Here is a 17224-nt window from a genome sequence, read left to right as displayed (position 1 = left end):
TGCATGTTCTTTCAGCTGATCCCGTTAAGGGTTGCCACAGCAGATCATCTTTTTCCACATTACTCTCACTGCACCACTCGGAGTATTTATATTACTGTATCTGAGTGGGAAATCACAGCAGCAGCTGATTGGAAAGAGAATTATCGGTACACAGCATGAAGCAGATGCTGCCTGAGCCACAGCAAACGCTTTAGTCCCTGTACGGACTTCGCGGTTTAGAAACAGTTTCATCCCAAGAACTCTAAACACACTAAATCAGTCCATCAAGTGCTCCTTGTAGAAATATTTGGACTTATAAGTACAATTACCCCACTGTAAACTTACACTACAGTTATAATATTGCGCAACCTGCGCCACTTTATAAAGCGCGTATTTACATGTGATGACGGTATTCATTTCTAAGACGAAATGCAGCAAAACATGTTGATTATACAGATAAAACTTTAACTTCATTTAAATAATCTGTATTGTTTATAATTAAACATGTGAGGACACGGTGCCGCAGCGCTAGCTAGTTCAGTAATTGTTTCCTGCCTTGCGCTGTATTCTTGCCGATGCTGACGCGACACTGGAAAGATAGACGGATATAATAATTAAACATGTACTACTAAGATATTTCAATGTTCCTTAAAAGGTTTGAAGAATCGAAGTTCTAAGCTTACAGATGGCTTCACGTCTATTACATAGCTTATTGTGTGGCGATTGAGTTTTTGGAGAAAGAAAAGTAAGGACAGGAATTGGAGGTTAGTACGTTTGAAAGAGACAGTACTGCTGTGATAAATTATTTCATTGAAGGTTGCACATGGCGCAGCAAGCCTCTTGCGTGAGACATGAACAAGCACTGCGCCACCGTGTTCCCATGTTTAATAACATGCTTTCATTCCTATCATCATGAAAAAGATATCACGTATACATCTCAGTATTTTAATTATTCAGAGAGCTGCAATATCACGAATGTAATGGATTATGTGTCCTGTCGGAGAAAGAGAAAGCCCGTTTAAAAAGCAGGTAGTGATTCATACACATAGAGCACATAGAAGATCAAATACAGAACAAAGCATTTAACATGCCACTTTAGTTACAATAGGATTTGAGAAACTAGTAAATTAAACGATTTTAAGATGAAGTTTAAGATGTTCTACTTTAATGGCAAAATAAACTACGTGATTAAAGTGGAAATTTCGAGATTAAAGTTGACATTTCGTGCTTTTTCCCCACTGTGTGCCTTTTTTTTGTCTGTACCCTAATAAGCTTTCATATGACACTCAGACGGTGGGCTACGACTCGCTTTTTCACGGCGACTTTGATATGTGATTTCTTTTTTATTTCGGGCACTGTGCGACTTTGTGAAGTTGAGCCTTCGAGTTTCTCCGACACTCTGTCACTCGATCAGCTTCCTTTTGTTGATTATACCACTGTTTAAACCAACACATAGTACGTTTTTCCTTTGCCTCCACTTGGTATTCACTGAAATTCTTATATTTTCCCCTGTGCTTTTCCCATTGTCTTTTCACAGAAGGCTATTTATATTGATTTGCATATTCAAAGAGGCATAATTCTGGGAGGAATTGGGGCGGGGCAGAAGGTGCGTGCACGTGCGTTACTTTTCACGCAAATCGGGATTTATGTAGTAGAAGAACGTGAAAGTATGCGTGCGCACAGATTCCTGCATCTGGATTTTTCTGTGCGTACGCACAATCCCGCTTTTGTGCTTACGCCATGTTATAGTGTGAGTTCTACGCACGGCGTTATACATGAGGCCCCAGGTGTCCCACTCCACTCAGCTAATTAACCCAAAACACCTGCAAAGGGTTCCTGAGCCTTTAAATGGTCTCTCAGTCGGGTTTAGTAGACCACACAATCAGACTGCTGACTTGACAGTGGTCCAGAAGACAGTCACTGACACCCTCACTCCACAAGGAGAGGAAGCCACAAAAGGTCATTGCTAAAGGAGCTGGCTGTTCACAGAGTGCATATTAATGGAAAGTTGAGTGGAAGGAAGAAATGTGACAGCAGAAAAAGGTGCACAAGCAACAGGGATAACCGCAGCCTTGAGAGGATTGTGACGCACAGCCTATTCAAGAATTTGGGGGAGATTCACAAGGAGTGGACTGCAGCTGGAGTCAGTGCTTCAAGAGCCACCACACACAGACGTATGCGGGACATGGGCTAAGGAGAAAATGGACTGGACTGTTGCTCAGTGGTCCAAAGTCCTCTGTTCAGATGAAAGTAAATTTTGCATTTAATTTGGAAATCAAGGTCTGGATGACGAATATCAGTATTTGAAGCTGTAAAATGTCCCCCATGCACACGTGTGTGACATCGGTGTCAAAAAAGACAAATTAAATCCACTAAGGTTCGATGTTTTATAACAAAAATGTGTGAAAACATTTAAGGTGGTGAATATTTCTTATAGGCATTGTTTCTTCACAAGAGAAAACATGGAGAAAAACCTTCAAAATTCCACATACTGATGCATTGTGCAAGAGGAATAAAACGGTAAATACTTATTTATGAAGAAATTCAAAAATAGCACAATGCGTGACCAACAGACCTGCCTCTGCTTAGTCCTGAATAGGGATACGGGGGATCTACTGGAGCCTTGGACAACGATCGGCTGACTTCTTCAAAGATATCTTTTATTACATAATCTTTTTACACCAAGTGAGAACAAAATGGTGTGACAAATCTCTTCTGTTTAATCCTTCAACTGCTGGAGAAATTTCTTCTTTTGTTTTTCCTTCCTGAGTGGCAGAACCTATCACTTGGTTAATAGTTGCATGTTTTATGAAACACAGATGGCCTCCAAACTGATTCCACTAATGGGTTTCTCAGGCCTTCAGTGAAACAAAGGAATTCAAAGAAGTAGGAACTGCAGAAATTAAGATGATTATCACAAGAATTACCTTTCTGATGCACGCGAAATGCACATTTCCCTAGCCAATCATATTTTTTACTGTCAAGCTGGAAAGCAAGAGCACCTTCAGCACTGTTCAAACGTTACTGTGGATGAATAGCACTGCACGTGTTAACTGAAAGAAAAAAATAAAACATGCTTTTTTCTTTCCCTTTCATTAAAATGAGGATTTGTTATCTAACAAAAAATTTCCATGTACATTAAAAGATAAAGCATAACACGCATAGAAATCACTGGCATGGCCTGCGGAGTTTGTTCTTATGATGACTGAAATGTTTGTGCAGGTGAACTGGTGATGGCAGCCACCATACATTACAGGGTACATAGAGGAACTTGCACTGGCAGAAATGCTACATGTTGTGTCAGTGTTGAAGGTAAACCAACACCAGAGGGCAGTGTAGTACATTTTGGGTAGGAGTGCCTAATACGTGCAGAACTCCGGAGCTCCATTAAACAGCCAATTGGATTGCATGATTAGGTCACGTGATTTACACAATCGAAACTTTAAGAACGGTCTGGCACAAGCCTTCAGCACTTCATGATGGTCTCATATCCGAGACGCAGTCCAACTACATGACATGCCCACTGTGATGATGCCAGTCCTGCTCCATGCTCCCTCTTCTTGTTTTGGGGGCCTCATGAACCCAACACCATCATGTGATGATGTGGGTCCTGCTCCATGCTGCCACTTCCTTTTTGGGAGCTCTTAAACCCAGCACCGTCGGTAACGTAACCGGATGAGCTGGACAATGAGGACATCAAACGAAGCAAGGGGAAAGGTGCAAAGTGCAATCAGTGCTTTAATTTGAAACAATAAAACCAGTGTCCAAATAAAGTACAGTGCATCAAAATGTCCATAAATAAATAATCCATTATAAACAGAGTGAAAAGTGGAGGTTAAATTCCAATTGATAGATAGATAGATAGATAGATAGATAGATAGATAGATAGATAGATAGATACTTTATTAATCCCAATGGGAAATTCACATTCTCCAGCAGCAGCATACTGATACAATAAATAATATTAAATTAAAGATTGATAATAATGCAGGTGAAAAACACAATAACTTTGTATAATGTTAAATGTTAACGTTTACCCCCCCAGGTGGAATTGAAGAGTCGCATAGTTTGGGGGAGGAACGATCTCCTCAGTCTGTCAGTGGAGCAGGACAGTGACAGCAGTCTGTCGCTGAAGCTGCTCTTCTGTCTGGAGATGACACTGTTTAGTGGAGTCAGTGGATTCTCTATAATTGATAGGAGCCTGCTGAGCGCCCGTCGCTCTGCCACAGATGTTAAACTGTCCAGCTCCATGCCAACAATAGAGCCTGCCTTCCTCACCAGTTTGTCCAGGCGTGAGGCGTCTTTCTTCTTAATGCTGCCTCCCCAGCACACCACCGCGTAGAAGAGGGCGCTCGCCACAACTGTCTAATAGAACATCTGCAGCATCTTATTGCAGATGTTGAAGGACGCCAGCCTTCTAAGGAAGTATAGTTGGCTCTGTCCTTTCTTGACAGAGCATCAGTATTGGCAGACCAGTCTAATTTATCATCCAGCTGCATTCCCAGATATTTATAGGTCTGCACCATCTGCACACAGTCACCTTTGATGATCACGGGGTCCATGAGGGGTCTGGGCCTCCTAAAATCCACCACCACAAAATCCAATAAAACGAGGTAAAAACAACAGTGGCTGGAAGCAATCCTTTAAAAGCCTGGTGCGTTCTTTAGCTGGCGGCTCCCCTGCTTCTTCCATCCAGGCCCTGCAACAGGGGAGTCGCTCTACCTGTAGAGTAACTGCCTTCCACACTGGTCTGGTAGCCTTCTGTCCCCTGGCTACGTAGAGCTCATCCAGACCGAGACTCGGGTTCCCCAGCAACCAGGGAGCTCACACTGGGGCTTCAACTTCCCAAGCCTCTGACTCCCACTGCCTTCCACGGCCTTATGCAGCAAGCCGTCCACGATCCTGGTCACTCCTGTTCCTCTGATAAACTCAACAGGAGTGACCCAATCCAGCCGCCCCTGAGTGCTGGCCGAACACCCCGCTAGGGCTCACTTCCCAGCTGCCTGCACCTACCAGCGAGCTTGCTCTTCCTGCTCGCTCGCTCACACCAACTCCGGCTCTCAGCATCCAGCTTCCTCTTCTTCCTCCTCTAACCTCTGTTCTCTTTTCCGATCTTTCTTTCTCCTCCTCCGCACTCGCGCTCCTACTATATATAATGGAGACGTGGCACAGGTATGGCGATTAGCAGCTCCCGGCATCAATTACGGATACAGACGATTCCTCACCTGTGCACTTAAGTGAGGAAATGCCTGCACCACATGGCGTCCGAGAACCGCTCTGGCCACACTACCACGTCCCCTCTTTAAGCCGCGAGTGTGGTGATTTTTTATTTTAAAACTGTTCATTCTTCCTGAGCCGCAGACCTGCCATATCACATGTCGATAGTGTAACCGAATGAGCTGACAGATGGGGACAAAACACATACTAAGCAACACAATGGTGCAAAGTGCAAAAATGCTTTTATTAACAATAAAAAAAAAAAAAAATCAACCAGTTTGTGTCCAATAGTGCAGATCCCAATGTTCATAAATAATCCATAAAAGCAGTTGAAGTGTGGAGGTTAAAAAAATAAAAAGAAATAAATCAATTAAAAGCAGATGTTAAAAACACAGCCACTGGATCCTTAATATTCTTTTCAGTAATGGATGATCACAGTCCACTTCATTCATCTCCCCGGCTCACCCATAACTTGTGCAGCCGGTGGAGACTCAGCAGCCACAGTCTTCATCCCCCACCCATCTGAGGTCGGCACTCCTCCCATCATCCTTCACACTCCCGCTGTCATCCCTGGGGAGGTCGTCCACCATGCTCACCCCTCTGCACACCAATGATCAGTGGGGCGAACCAGCACCTAGAGCGCCACAACTTATACTCATTCGCAGAGCCCCTGTTTGTGCTGCCTTTCCTCTCAAGGTGACCGGATCGTCCTCTCCAAGGCTGCTCTTATCTTTTTCACCTCCCTTCCAACATTTTTCCTTGTTCCTTTTATTTCCCTCTCTCTCTCTCCTGTGCTGGCCCATATTTATATGGGTCTGTGGGTGCAGCGTCTCAAACACACACCGCAGGAAGTCAATGAAGGAATTAAGAATAATCGCACCCTCGCGTTCAGGTGCGTCTCACCTCAATTACCTCATCAACTCCCCGCAGTTGGACAAGCGCACCCACGGAGAGTGACACAGCCAAATGGAATATTTATTCAGAAACTGGCCATTCATTCAGAGCCGCAGACCTGTTATGCCACACCCACTATAAGACACACCTACTCAATAGTTGCTATTATTCATGAGTCAGGTAACTGTCCCAGAACCCTAACCTTAACCATAGTGCATGGATGCTGTATGAGAACAAAGCATGAGGTCCTCCTGAAATGGACATGTTGAGGAAGATGCAAATGACTGGATGTGTCCCGTAACATAACTGAAGTTTAATGTAAAGGCTGATCTAAACTTGATTAGCTGTGTGTAATGTGATTGGCTCCTCAATGGAACGGAGGTTTTGAGGCCTGCAGTCACTCTATAGAACATTCTGTTAGCACTGATGAATTCTTGGTGAATACGTAGCAACAAGGGGAGCTAGTAGACATATGCTATCAACAGTACAACTATTGTACTATTACAACTAACAGTCATAATGATACATTTATTTATTTGGTTTTGATTCCGGGGCATAGTGGTGGCTCAGATACTGCACTGGTATCTGGAAGATTGCCAGTTCAAATCCCATTACTGCCAGAAGGGATCCTACTCTCTTGGGCCCTTAAACCTGAAAATTTCTCCAATGTCTGACCCTGCACTCTGATCCCCAAAGGTCATGTGAAAAGACAACTTCCATTTGCTGATTAATACACTATAACAAAAAATGGTTTGCTACCCTTTATTCAATGAATGCAATATCATTCACAAAAATTGTAACACGCTGTATATAAAAACAGGCAGGTGGGGAAGTTGCACCAGGACTCATGTGGCTCGGGGGGCTCCAAAGCAACTGCATGGTTGTTGCTGTTTCAGAAGGGTTTTATTATTGATGTACATTCCTTCTTGACGTCACAATGAAAAGGTCAATGGTGTTATCATTCCCAAACTCCATTAAAATCCATCGACCTTTTAAGTTTTATGTAGGTTATTTAGGGTGGTCTACAAACCAACCATGTTTGTTGAATTATGTTGTTTTGGTCCATTAGGGACAGCTTTGCTTACCTGTGAAATGTTGTCCTGATTTTGAAACATTTAGAGGTCGCTCCATTCTGAACATTTTATTTCGTATTGTTAATACGCATGTACCCGTTAACTGGCTAAGTCATTAGTAAACAAAAACAAAATAAATAAATCAAGCAGGGACTATTATAGTACTAAGGTGAGGTTCCCAGAACATTCTAGTATTAAGTGGATAATTCCAGAACATTTTAGTAGTAAGTCGGACATTCAAGAACATTGTAATAGTAAGTAGGAGCTTCTATTTTATTTATAATTTATTTGCAGTGTACCCAGAATGTTTTATAAGTACCTTGCAATGACCGTTGCCTATGTAAAGTGTCGAAACCTTCACACGTGATAAATCGTTACACGTACAACAGCCATCCAGTGTATGTGAGATCACCATGAGTCAACAAGATTCCTGACAAGCCTTCAAATGCAGGTCCTAGGTCACACGATGCAGTCCCACCTAAACAGAAGATACCTTATTGATGAAGGGAATGAACCTTCATGTGTTAGTTTGAGCTTTAAGTTGCTGCCTGATCAACGGTCGCTTATTACCTTGTGTCCAACGTGAGCTTTGAGGAATTGCGTGATCCAGCGTTACTTCTTGCCTTGTGTCCAATTTCCTTAATTAATAAAAGACTTTGGGAGGAATACTCCTAAAACAAAATGGCAAGCCATCTGAAATGACGAATCCTTATTTTTCTTCACTTTTATGTTGAGGTGGTAAGAGTTTGTACCAGTACCAGTGGCTATTTGTAAGAGCACTATCATAGGAAGGAAAGTCAGTTCAGTAAGGTTGTGGACCACCATGCCTGCACTCTGAAGATTTTAGTATTGTGCATCTTCTTCTTCTTTTTTCTGCTGCTCCCGTTAGGGGTTGCCACAGCAGATCATCTTTCTCCATATCTTCCTGTCCTCTACATCTTGCTCTGTTACACCCATCTCCTGCATGTCCTTTCTCACCACATCCTTAAACCTTTTCTTAGGCCTTCCTCTCTTCCCCTTACCTGGCAGCTCTATCCTTAGCATCCTTTTCTCAATATATGTCCACACCAATGCAATCTCGCCTCTCTGACTTTGTCATCCAACCGTCCAACCTGAGCTGATCCTCAAATGTACTTGTTCCTAATCTTGTCCATCCTCGTCACACCCAATGCAAATCTTAACATCTTTAACTCTGCCACCTCCAGCTCTATCTCTTGCTTTCTGGTCAGTGCCCCTGTCTCCAGCCCATATAACATAGCTGGTCTCACCACTGTCCTGTAGACCTTCCCTTTCACTCTTGCTGATTCCGGTCTGTCACAAGAGGTTAGTATTGTGAATAATCCTGGTAACCATGCTCTTCATAATCTCATGCATGAGGTCTTCACAAGTGCCTTATGGTGACCACATTAACAGGACACAAACGTGACTGGAGAGTTTTGCACCTTCTATAGCATCATTTCTGTTCCTGGAGTCAAGGAAGTTCCACACATGCTCAGTCTGGTGAAGATGGGATAAAAGAAGTTGAATCTGAGAAGCTGTTGTCATTCAACCAGCAACACTCCTGAGGAACACTTCTCAGCTCACGCTGTTTATGAGACACGTTGAGTGGCTTGTGTACTTAACGCCTCCTTGAAAAAACCTACCATTAAACATTTTTCATTTTTTATTATGATACTTTGGGAAAGATGCAGTCACTGAAGGAAATCTGTGTTCTCTTCTGTGGAAAATGAATGTGTGTATACTGAAAGTGTGAAGTGATAGGCTTTTTACATCCAAAAATCTAAATTCATTCATTCAGATGTTTAAAATGACATTCAACAAGCTGAAGGATATTGACATCACTTTAGCCTTATTCTCAGAGCAGACAAGAGAGGCACGTGACTTTGGAAAGTCAGTGGCCATTTTCATATTTAAAAGATGTAAAGGAATATTCAAGTATCAGCATCTCAAGAAATAAGAGAACAAATGTCCGCGAACGGAACACAAGCATACATTGTTGTATTATCTGAAACAGAACATAAAATAGCTCATTGCACATTTTTATATTATCAGATTTTCAGAGGCATTGCTTGAATGTAAGAATACATTACCCTCTGAGTAAAATCATCAATGAGACACTGGTATGAGCCAAGTTAAGAATTTTAAAAGATTAAACTTTGATATACAGAAACTGTGCAGATTTTAAATAAACATAAAGTGACTTCAGAAGGCATTCAACACTTTTAACACATTTTCTTATTTTGTAGCCATTTGCTAAAATTGTTTTATTTTTTTTTTCTCCAAATCAAGCAACACTCAATACCCCAGAATGACAAGGCAAAAGTAAGATTTAGCAATTTTTTTGGAAATTTATTAAATATAAAAAACTGGAATATCTCATTGACACAAGTATTCAGATCTTTCAGTCACTACTTTCGTGAAGCCCCCTTCGGCAGCGATTATAACCTGGACAAGAGACAAGCTTCACACATTGGGATTTTGTGCCATTGTTCTCTGCAGATCCTCTCAAGTTCAGTCAGGTTTGATGGAGACTGTTGATTTTCAGCTTTCTTCAGGTCTCTCCAGAGATGATTGAGTAGTTTCAAGTTTGGGCTCTGGCTGAGCTCTGAAGGATGTTCTCAGAGATGTTCCTAATCCACATCTGTGCTGATTTGCTTCATGCTGAGGGTCATTTTTCTGTTAGAAGGTGAACCTTCAGCCCAGTCTGAAGTCCAGAGTGTTGTGGAGCAGGTTTTCATTAAAGATATCTGTGTGTTTTCCTCTGTTCAGCTCACCCTCAACCCTGACTAGTCTCCCAGTCCCTCCTGCTGAAAAACAAACCCACACCATGATGCTGTCACCACCATGCTTCACGGTTGGAATGGTATTGCATGGGTGATGAGCAGTGCCTGGTTTCCTCTTTACATGAAACTATTTTTGGTTTCCTCAGACCAGAGAATCTTGTTTCTCACAGTCTAAGAGACATTTAGTTACCTTTTTGCAAACACCAAGCTGGCTACCATTCTCAGCAATAAATTGTAATGGTACTGAGAAGTTGCATCAGCTAGGGATGAGTCACCCAGAGTATGAGCTGACATTTCATCAAGCAAATGAGCAGCTTCAGCGCCAGCGACAGAGGTCCTACAAAAACAGCAAGCTTGCAATGTCAAAAACAGAATTCCATTTATTGAAACATCTAAAATAAGCCATGAAAAAAGCAGAGAATTCATTATGGCTCGCAACAGTTACCTGGTATATACTGTACATGTATATATGCATATACAGTAGATATACTTGCAAATATATACAATATATTTGCAAGTATCTATCTATCTATCTATCTATCTATCTATCTATCTATCTATCTATCTATCTATCTATCTATCTATCTATCTATCTATCTATCTATCTACCCACCCTTAATGGGTTGGAGGCATTTGTCTAATGTTATGTATCCATTTACTCACTCAAACTAATCTGTGACTTGCTCTGAAAAATAAAACAGATTTGATTTTGCCTTTAGTCATAGCGCCACCATACTTACCACCATGCTTCACCAAGTGGAAGAATATCATGCAGGTGATGACCGGGGCCTGGTTTCCTCTTTTACTGAGGAGAGGCGTTTGTCTGGTTACTCTGTAATAAAGCCCAGATTAATGGAGTTTTGCAGTGATGGTTAACCTTCTGAAAATTTCTGGCATCTGCACGCAGGTTTTCTGGAGCTCTGGCCAACTCTTTTAACAAGGCTCTTCTCCCATTACTGCTGAGTTTGGCCGGTTGGTCAGCTCTAGGATGACTCGTGACCATTCAAAATGTTTTCCATTTAAGAAGCATGGAGGTCACTGTGCTCTTGGGAACCTGTAATACTTCAGGAATTTTTGTAGCCTTCCCCAGATCTGTGGCTCAACACGGTTAATATTAACACCTAATACAGTGGTTTGAGTTCCCGTGATCCTTAATTGTAATATATTGATTATTTTGTGCCACTGTTGCATAGAGCTTTATTTAAAACTTTCACTATGGCCGTTGTAAATGCCACACAGGCTGGATTGGCATCCCAGGAAGAAGAGGGGAAGAGAAGGGGATCAGTCCTGAAAGAGAGGGCCGAAAAGGATGGACAGACAGCCCACTGGATGTGGAAGATGTTACTGGATACTTTACACTCCCCCATCAGACTAGATGGCAGCAGCGCTGGATCTCAGTGCCCAGTAGGGAGCCAGCAGGGCATGCCGGGAAATGTAGTCCGGCGAACCAACCCTGCTGGGGTCAATGGGTGCCGCAAGAGGGCGTTTCAGGGAGACATGCTCCCTGCTGTATGGGACATCTGCATTACCCAGAAATGCTTCCAACGGGCAGCAGCCCTGGCATCAGAAGTACTCCCGGGTCTTTAATAAGAGGGACCACATTCCCTTATCCAGGCGAGTCGGGGCTGGGAGGAAGGAGAGCAACACTCAACTGGACGAGGGCAGTGCGGTGGTAAGAGGTGAGTTGTAGAGAGAGAAAAATCTGCACTTGTAAAACTGGAATATCTATCTAATAATTGATATTGCATAGTAATTGATAGTAATTAGATGTATTGCGGTAAATCAAAACCATCCTTTATTTGAACCCAGGACTCTTGGTGTATTCGTGTTGGGGTTTGGGGCTCACTGACACCCTGGTTTCCATCACACTGTCTGTGAAGTGATTTTGTTTATGGTTTTCTAGATATTATGCCAAGCTTTGAAAGAGGACATGCAGTGATGATAAAGAGTTTCATGCTGTCATTCTTATTAATAATTCTTTATTCCTGGAAATGTTAATTGTGTTACCAAATATAAACTTTCTTATCAATACTATGCATGTTATTATATAAAGGGCTGTGATTGGATATTCCTTTCAGTGTTTAATGCGCATATTCTTTGTACACTACGGCTATTAAAGTCGATAACGTCATTTCCCAGGCTTCTTTTGGTTTTGTTCTTTTTCTGTTTTTTAATCAAATATCTTTGCCTATTTTTCTCCCACACTATCTCTTTCCTCAGTCTGTTTCATTCAATAAAGTGTCACGGAAGGCTGGAGCCCTGGGACAATTAGAGACAAGGGACAAACCCTGGGTGAGATGGCAAGTCCTTGAAGTGTGTGCTTTGTCACAATCTCATACCATCATAGGCGACTGCTCTAAAATTACAAAGGAAGCTCGGCTTCCTCTAAAATGTCACAAAAACGTTTGTCAAATATGTACTGTTTTATTTACTGTACATTGCTGTTACAAAGAGTGTGCCTTAGAAGGCTGGCATACTTCAACATCTGCAATAAGATGCTGCAGATGTTCTATCAGACGGTTGTGGCGAGAGCCCTCTTCTATGCAGTGGTGTGCTGGGGAGGCAGCATAAAGAAGAGGGACATCTCACGTCTGGACAAACTGGTGAGGAAGGCAGGCTCTATTGCAGGCACGGAGCTAGACAGCTTGACATCCATGGCAGAGCGACGGGCACTGAGCAGGCTCCTGTCAATCATGGAGAATCCACTGAACAGAATCATCTCCAGACAGAGGAGCAGCTTCAGCGACAGACTGCTGTCACTGTCCTGCTCCACTGACAGACTGAGGAGATCGTTCTGCCCCCACACTATGCGACTCTTCAATTCCACTCGGGGGGGTAAACGTTAACATTATACAAAGTTATTGTCTGGTTGTATACCTGCATTGTTATCACACTTTAATTTAATATTTTCTTTATCAGTATGCTGCTGCTGGAGCATGTGAATTTCCCCTTGGGATTAATAAAGCATCTATCTATCTATCTATCTATCTATCTATCTATCTATCTATCTATCTATCTATCTATCTATCTATCTATCTATCTATCTATCTATCTATCTATCTATCTATCTATCTATCTATCTATCTATCTATCTATCTATCTATCTATCTATCTATCTATCTATCTATCTATCTATCTATCTATCTATCTATCTATCTGTTATAATTTGTAATTGTTTTGTCTTGGTAGAGTAATATATATATTGCTCTACTTTCCCCTATTGTATTATTAATATGTAGCCTTAGAATGCCTAATCTCACAGACTTACCACTGTTTATAAGGTATTATTGTATATAACTTATCCCCACCTTCCCTTCTATATCTATAACTTCAGGCAATTAGATGTAGTAAAAAGACAAGCAGAAGTTAACTTACACATACAATAATGTATTATTGGTAATATTCATAAATAATAACAATATGCAAAGTACATTTGAATATTGGCAACCATACAACCTGATTAAATGGTGATATGTAGTTCAGGCGGCACACAGACTTGTAGTTACTTAAATGTCTCTAGTTAAGGCATCATTGGTGCTCAGCTTTCAGCCACATGTCTGTTCAAAATGGCTGCTGAGCTGTGCTCTTCATTGTGTTGTCTTCATCATCACAGGTTAACAAGAGAGAGATACTTTTACATCATGTGTTGGTTGGTAAGAGAGAGATTGTGAGGTTAAACACATACATTTATAGATGTTCTGTCCAACCCCTACAGCCAATAGGACATCATGGTACTTAAAGGCCTCTGAGCCAAGCCAATTCCAAACAGCCATACCTCAGACCAATGGGGGAATACAACATCTTAACACCTGCCCCCAAACCATATGTTAAAGTACACCTTAGCCTACTTGTGGGATGGGGGGGTGGGGGGGAGTAGATATGACTTTAGCAAAGAAACACTCGGCAAACTGGTTTAGGGCACATCCCCCAAATCCTGTCGTAAAATTCAAACAGACCCATTCCTAAGGGTGGAGGGTGGGGGAGGGGGTTAAACACTAAATGACATTGCTTTTGCCTAAATTACAAATAAAGACATGCAAAATATTTATCAAGTTATATGTAAAATCTCACATCACAACAGTAATTATTAATTTCTTTAACCTCTTTAAATTGCTGCCTATCTTTTTACAAATCTTTGTCTGTGCCATTGGTACACAGAGAATGTAAAATACATTGCAATACCCTTTTTGAGGTTGCCATTAAAACATTACTTAGAAATTTACCAGTCTTTGATTTCAGTCATCCAAAAATTGTAACAACAAGCAGCTTTTTGATCTAGTAGAGTAAAACTAAAATTAACACCAGAGACAAATCTGAGACAATTTTCAAGATATAAAAGGCTTACGCACAGCCTAATTTATTTGTAATAAACAAATCCAGGGACATCAGGATGATTCTGTCGTTCAATTCAAGGCTTCAGTCGTGCAGCTCATGTATGGCACCTTCACTCTTTTCCTAATTAAATCCTCTACACGGTGCACCAGCTGCAACTCCTGCCCCTGAATTTCAGAGTATGAGGCAAAACGTCTTTCGCCCTGAGGTGTCAAAGAAAGTAAGGAAAGCAAGGAGAAAAAAAATAATATTGATAAAAGACATAAAAATTGAGGCTTTAACCACATGATCAAAGGCTGACGTTATCTCCAGGGGACACAGGGTTTGAGCCGAGGGGTAGAGCACAGCAGGAAATTTAGGCAAAAAGTAGAAAAAAAGAAAACTGAAGGGGTTTTAGTAAACCTTAATTTAATCTGAAAACGCAGACAAGCAATATCTCTTATGGGGAGGCATTCACAGTGTATACTGTAGAGTCCATTTCCTTTATTTGGTCTTTTCTGCACTGTCTTTGAACATCACAGATCCTAAATCATTTTAAAGGGGTATCAGAATTCTCACAAGAAGCTGGACAGATGGATGAATGCAGGGATGAATGAATAGAGACTGAGTAGGTAGAAATCCCAATCCCAAAAGCGTATTACTTAAAGAGTTTCATAGGACTAGTCAGTTTTGTGCATTTTCCGGTTTAGACAATTTAAGGATTCTCTTGTAGGTGTTTATTTTACATTTTGGAGTTAAAATGACTTAATTTAAGTTTGTTAAGTACTATTTTTATTTCCACAGTTCCGGCTTGAATTATTGTGTGACCGCGATCATCTCATTTGTGACATCACAAAAGTGACAATATAAACATGGCAGCGATCGTACTCTGCATTATCCTTCGGTGGATATTCAACTTCTGGAAATTCTCTTAGTTTTAGTTGGCAGTGATGCTTTGATTTACACGGTTTTGTTAAACGGACAGTAAAATTAGTTTGCACAGGCAATTGTGAAATGTACTAAAGAGTTTTTGTTTTTTGAAGAAGGAATACTTCCCCCCTAAAGCCTCAATAATACTTCTCACAGCATTAAAATCAATGATATTTATGCCTTTAGTTCATTTCACAGAAGGGGAGTACGATTTCTTTATTAAAAATGTGACGTGCTGCATGTTTTTTGCACAAGGACACACTAAAAGTACTATCACGCTCATTTGTGTTGTCAGACCTGAGCGCTAAGGGGACACATTCAGGGCCCTGAAAACAAGTTTTACCACTCCATACAAGAAGGGGACACAATTATTAATACTCTCTCCCCTTTAAGCAGTCCTTGGCAACCAACTGAGGTCACTTCCCTCGGAAGTCCCGCCTCTTCTAGATTTCACAGTATATAAACCCGCCTCCCACTAGAAGAGGCGGGAACAGAGAGGACCGAAGGAGGGGCTCCTACTTTGAGGAAGTTAAAGTCTGACCCTGTGGCCATTCAGCTATGCATCTGCATTATAATTTTGTCTTTTTATTTTGTTTCCCCGTAACACAAGATGCAATGCTGATGTACACCAACAATTCCCTTGTCTTATTTTCCTAGTGTTACACTGTGTTTTCTCCACCAGAAAACTAAGTACATGGTGTGAACCTCAGCCTGGACCTAAACAGACGCTGAGACACACAACTGCCAAAAGCACACATTTATTTTCTTCTTCTGCCCTTTTCAGCACCGTGCACAATCACCCACAGCACTATTGCTTAGTCCTTTTCCCTCTTTGTCCTTCTCTTTGTCTATTCTTCTTCTTCTCTGCCGTCCTCACTCCTCCACTCTCAAGCTCTGTCCTCTGCCTCCCGACTCCGGCTCCCAGAATGGAGTAAGACGGCCCCTTTTATGCTGCACCGGGATGTGCTCCAAGTGCTCATTGACGACCTTCCTGCAGCACTTCCTGGTGTGGCAGAAATGCTCTGCAGTCCAAGGTTTAGGAACTGTCCAGGTGCCCCCTGGAGGTGGCCACGGGCCCCAATCAGGTTGAGCTTCCAAGCTCTGTTCCCATAGCCACAATGTAAACCAGGGCGGCCGTCCTCTCATGTCCCAGGGTAGATATTGTTTCTCTCCTGGTCCTTCCATTCACCAGGTGTCCCAGTTCAGCAAGGGTCCCAGCCATCCATTAGAATGGAAAGGCGGCACTGCCAACCTCTTTTATCCATGTCGTTACCTATTGACCACCTTACCCTAACATGCACACTTCTGGTGATTTATTTTTTTCAATAGAGATCTTTATTTAAATACTAACTTGCAGGGAGACGCATGCAAAGTTAAAGCATGAAAACGCTTCCAGACAGGAACTGAACACACTTCGTCTTGTATGAATGGCATATATTTCACTGGAAGTGAAAGGCAATTTATTTTGCAAAGCAAAACATTGAATTTCACTACAATTTCATTTTCGCATGAATCCTTTCACTCGCCACCATTGCTTAGGTTTTTCACAATTAGGCCCTTGTGATAGGATTGTGTGTTTGGCTTTGACTTTGCGTTGTCTTCTACTATCAATTAATGTCTGGCCCATTTAATTCCTGGTTGGCTGGTTTAGTTTTGATCTTTATGGTTTTGGCCCTTTGCTGTCCCAGACCACGTCTTTGTCTTCATTTATTATCTCTTTAAGTATATAGTCACATTCAAAGATTATGTAAAATGTTAGGTGCTTTAAGATAACAAGTGTTTTCTCCAAAAGAAAAAACATTATATGAAATTAGAAATGCTCTGAACCTATGATAAATTTTCAAGGCCGATAGGTTATCATGCCCAGGTTTTGTTCTTTCATTCCACTTCTACCCCTTTAAAAGTCTTCACTTGAGCCCACTTTACCATTTCACAGTTGTTTTAACTTACTGTACAGATCAGTGCACTGCACTGGGAATACAATCTCACTTACCATATGGCGTGGCACCAGAGGTTTCACTTCTCATATGATCTCTC

The sequence above is a fragment of the Erpetoichthys calabaricus genome, chromosome 12, assembly GCF_900747795.2.
Source record: "Erpetoichthys calabaricus chromosome 12, fErpCal1.3, whole genome shotgun sequence".
In the NCBI taxonomy this organism is placed as follows: domain Eukaryota; kingdom Metazoa; phylum Chordata; class Cladistia; order Polypteriformes; family Polypteridae; genus Erpetoichthys; species Erpetoichthys calabaricus.
The sequence above is the reverse complement of the archived record's forward strand: the minus strand, read 5'-3'. Positions refer to the sequence as shown.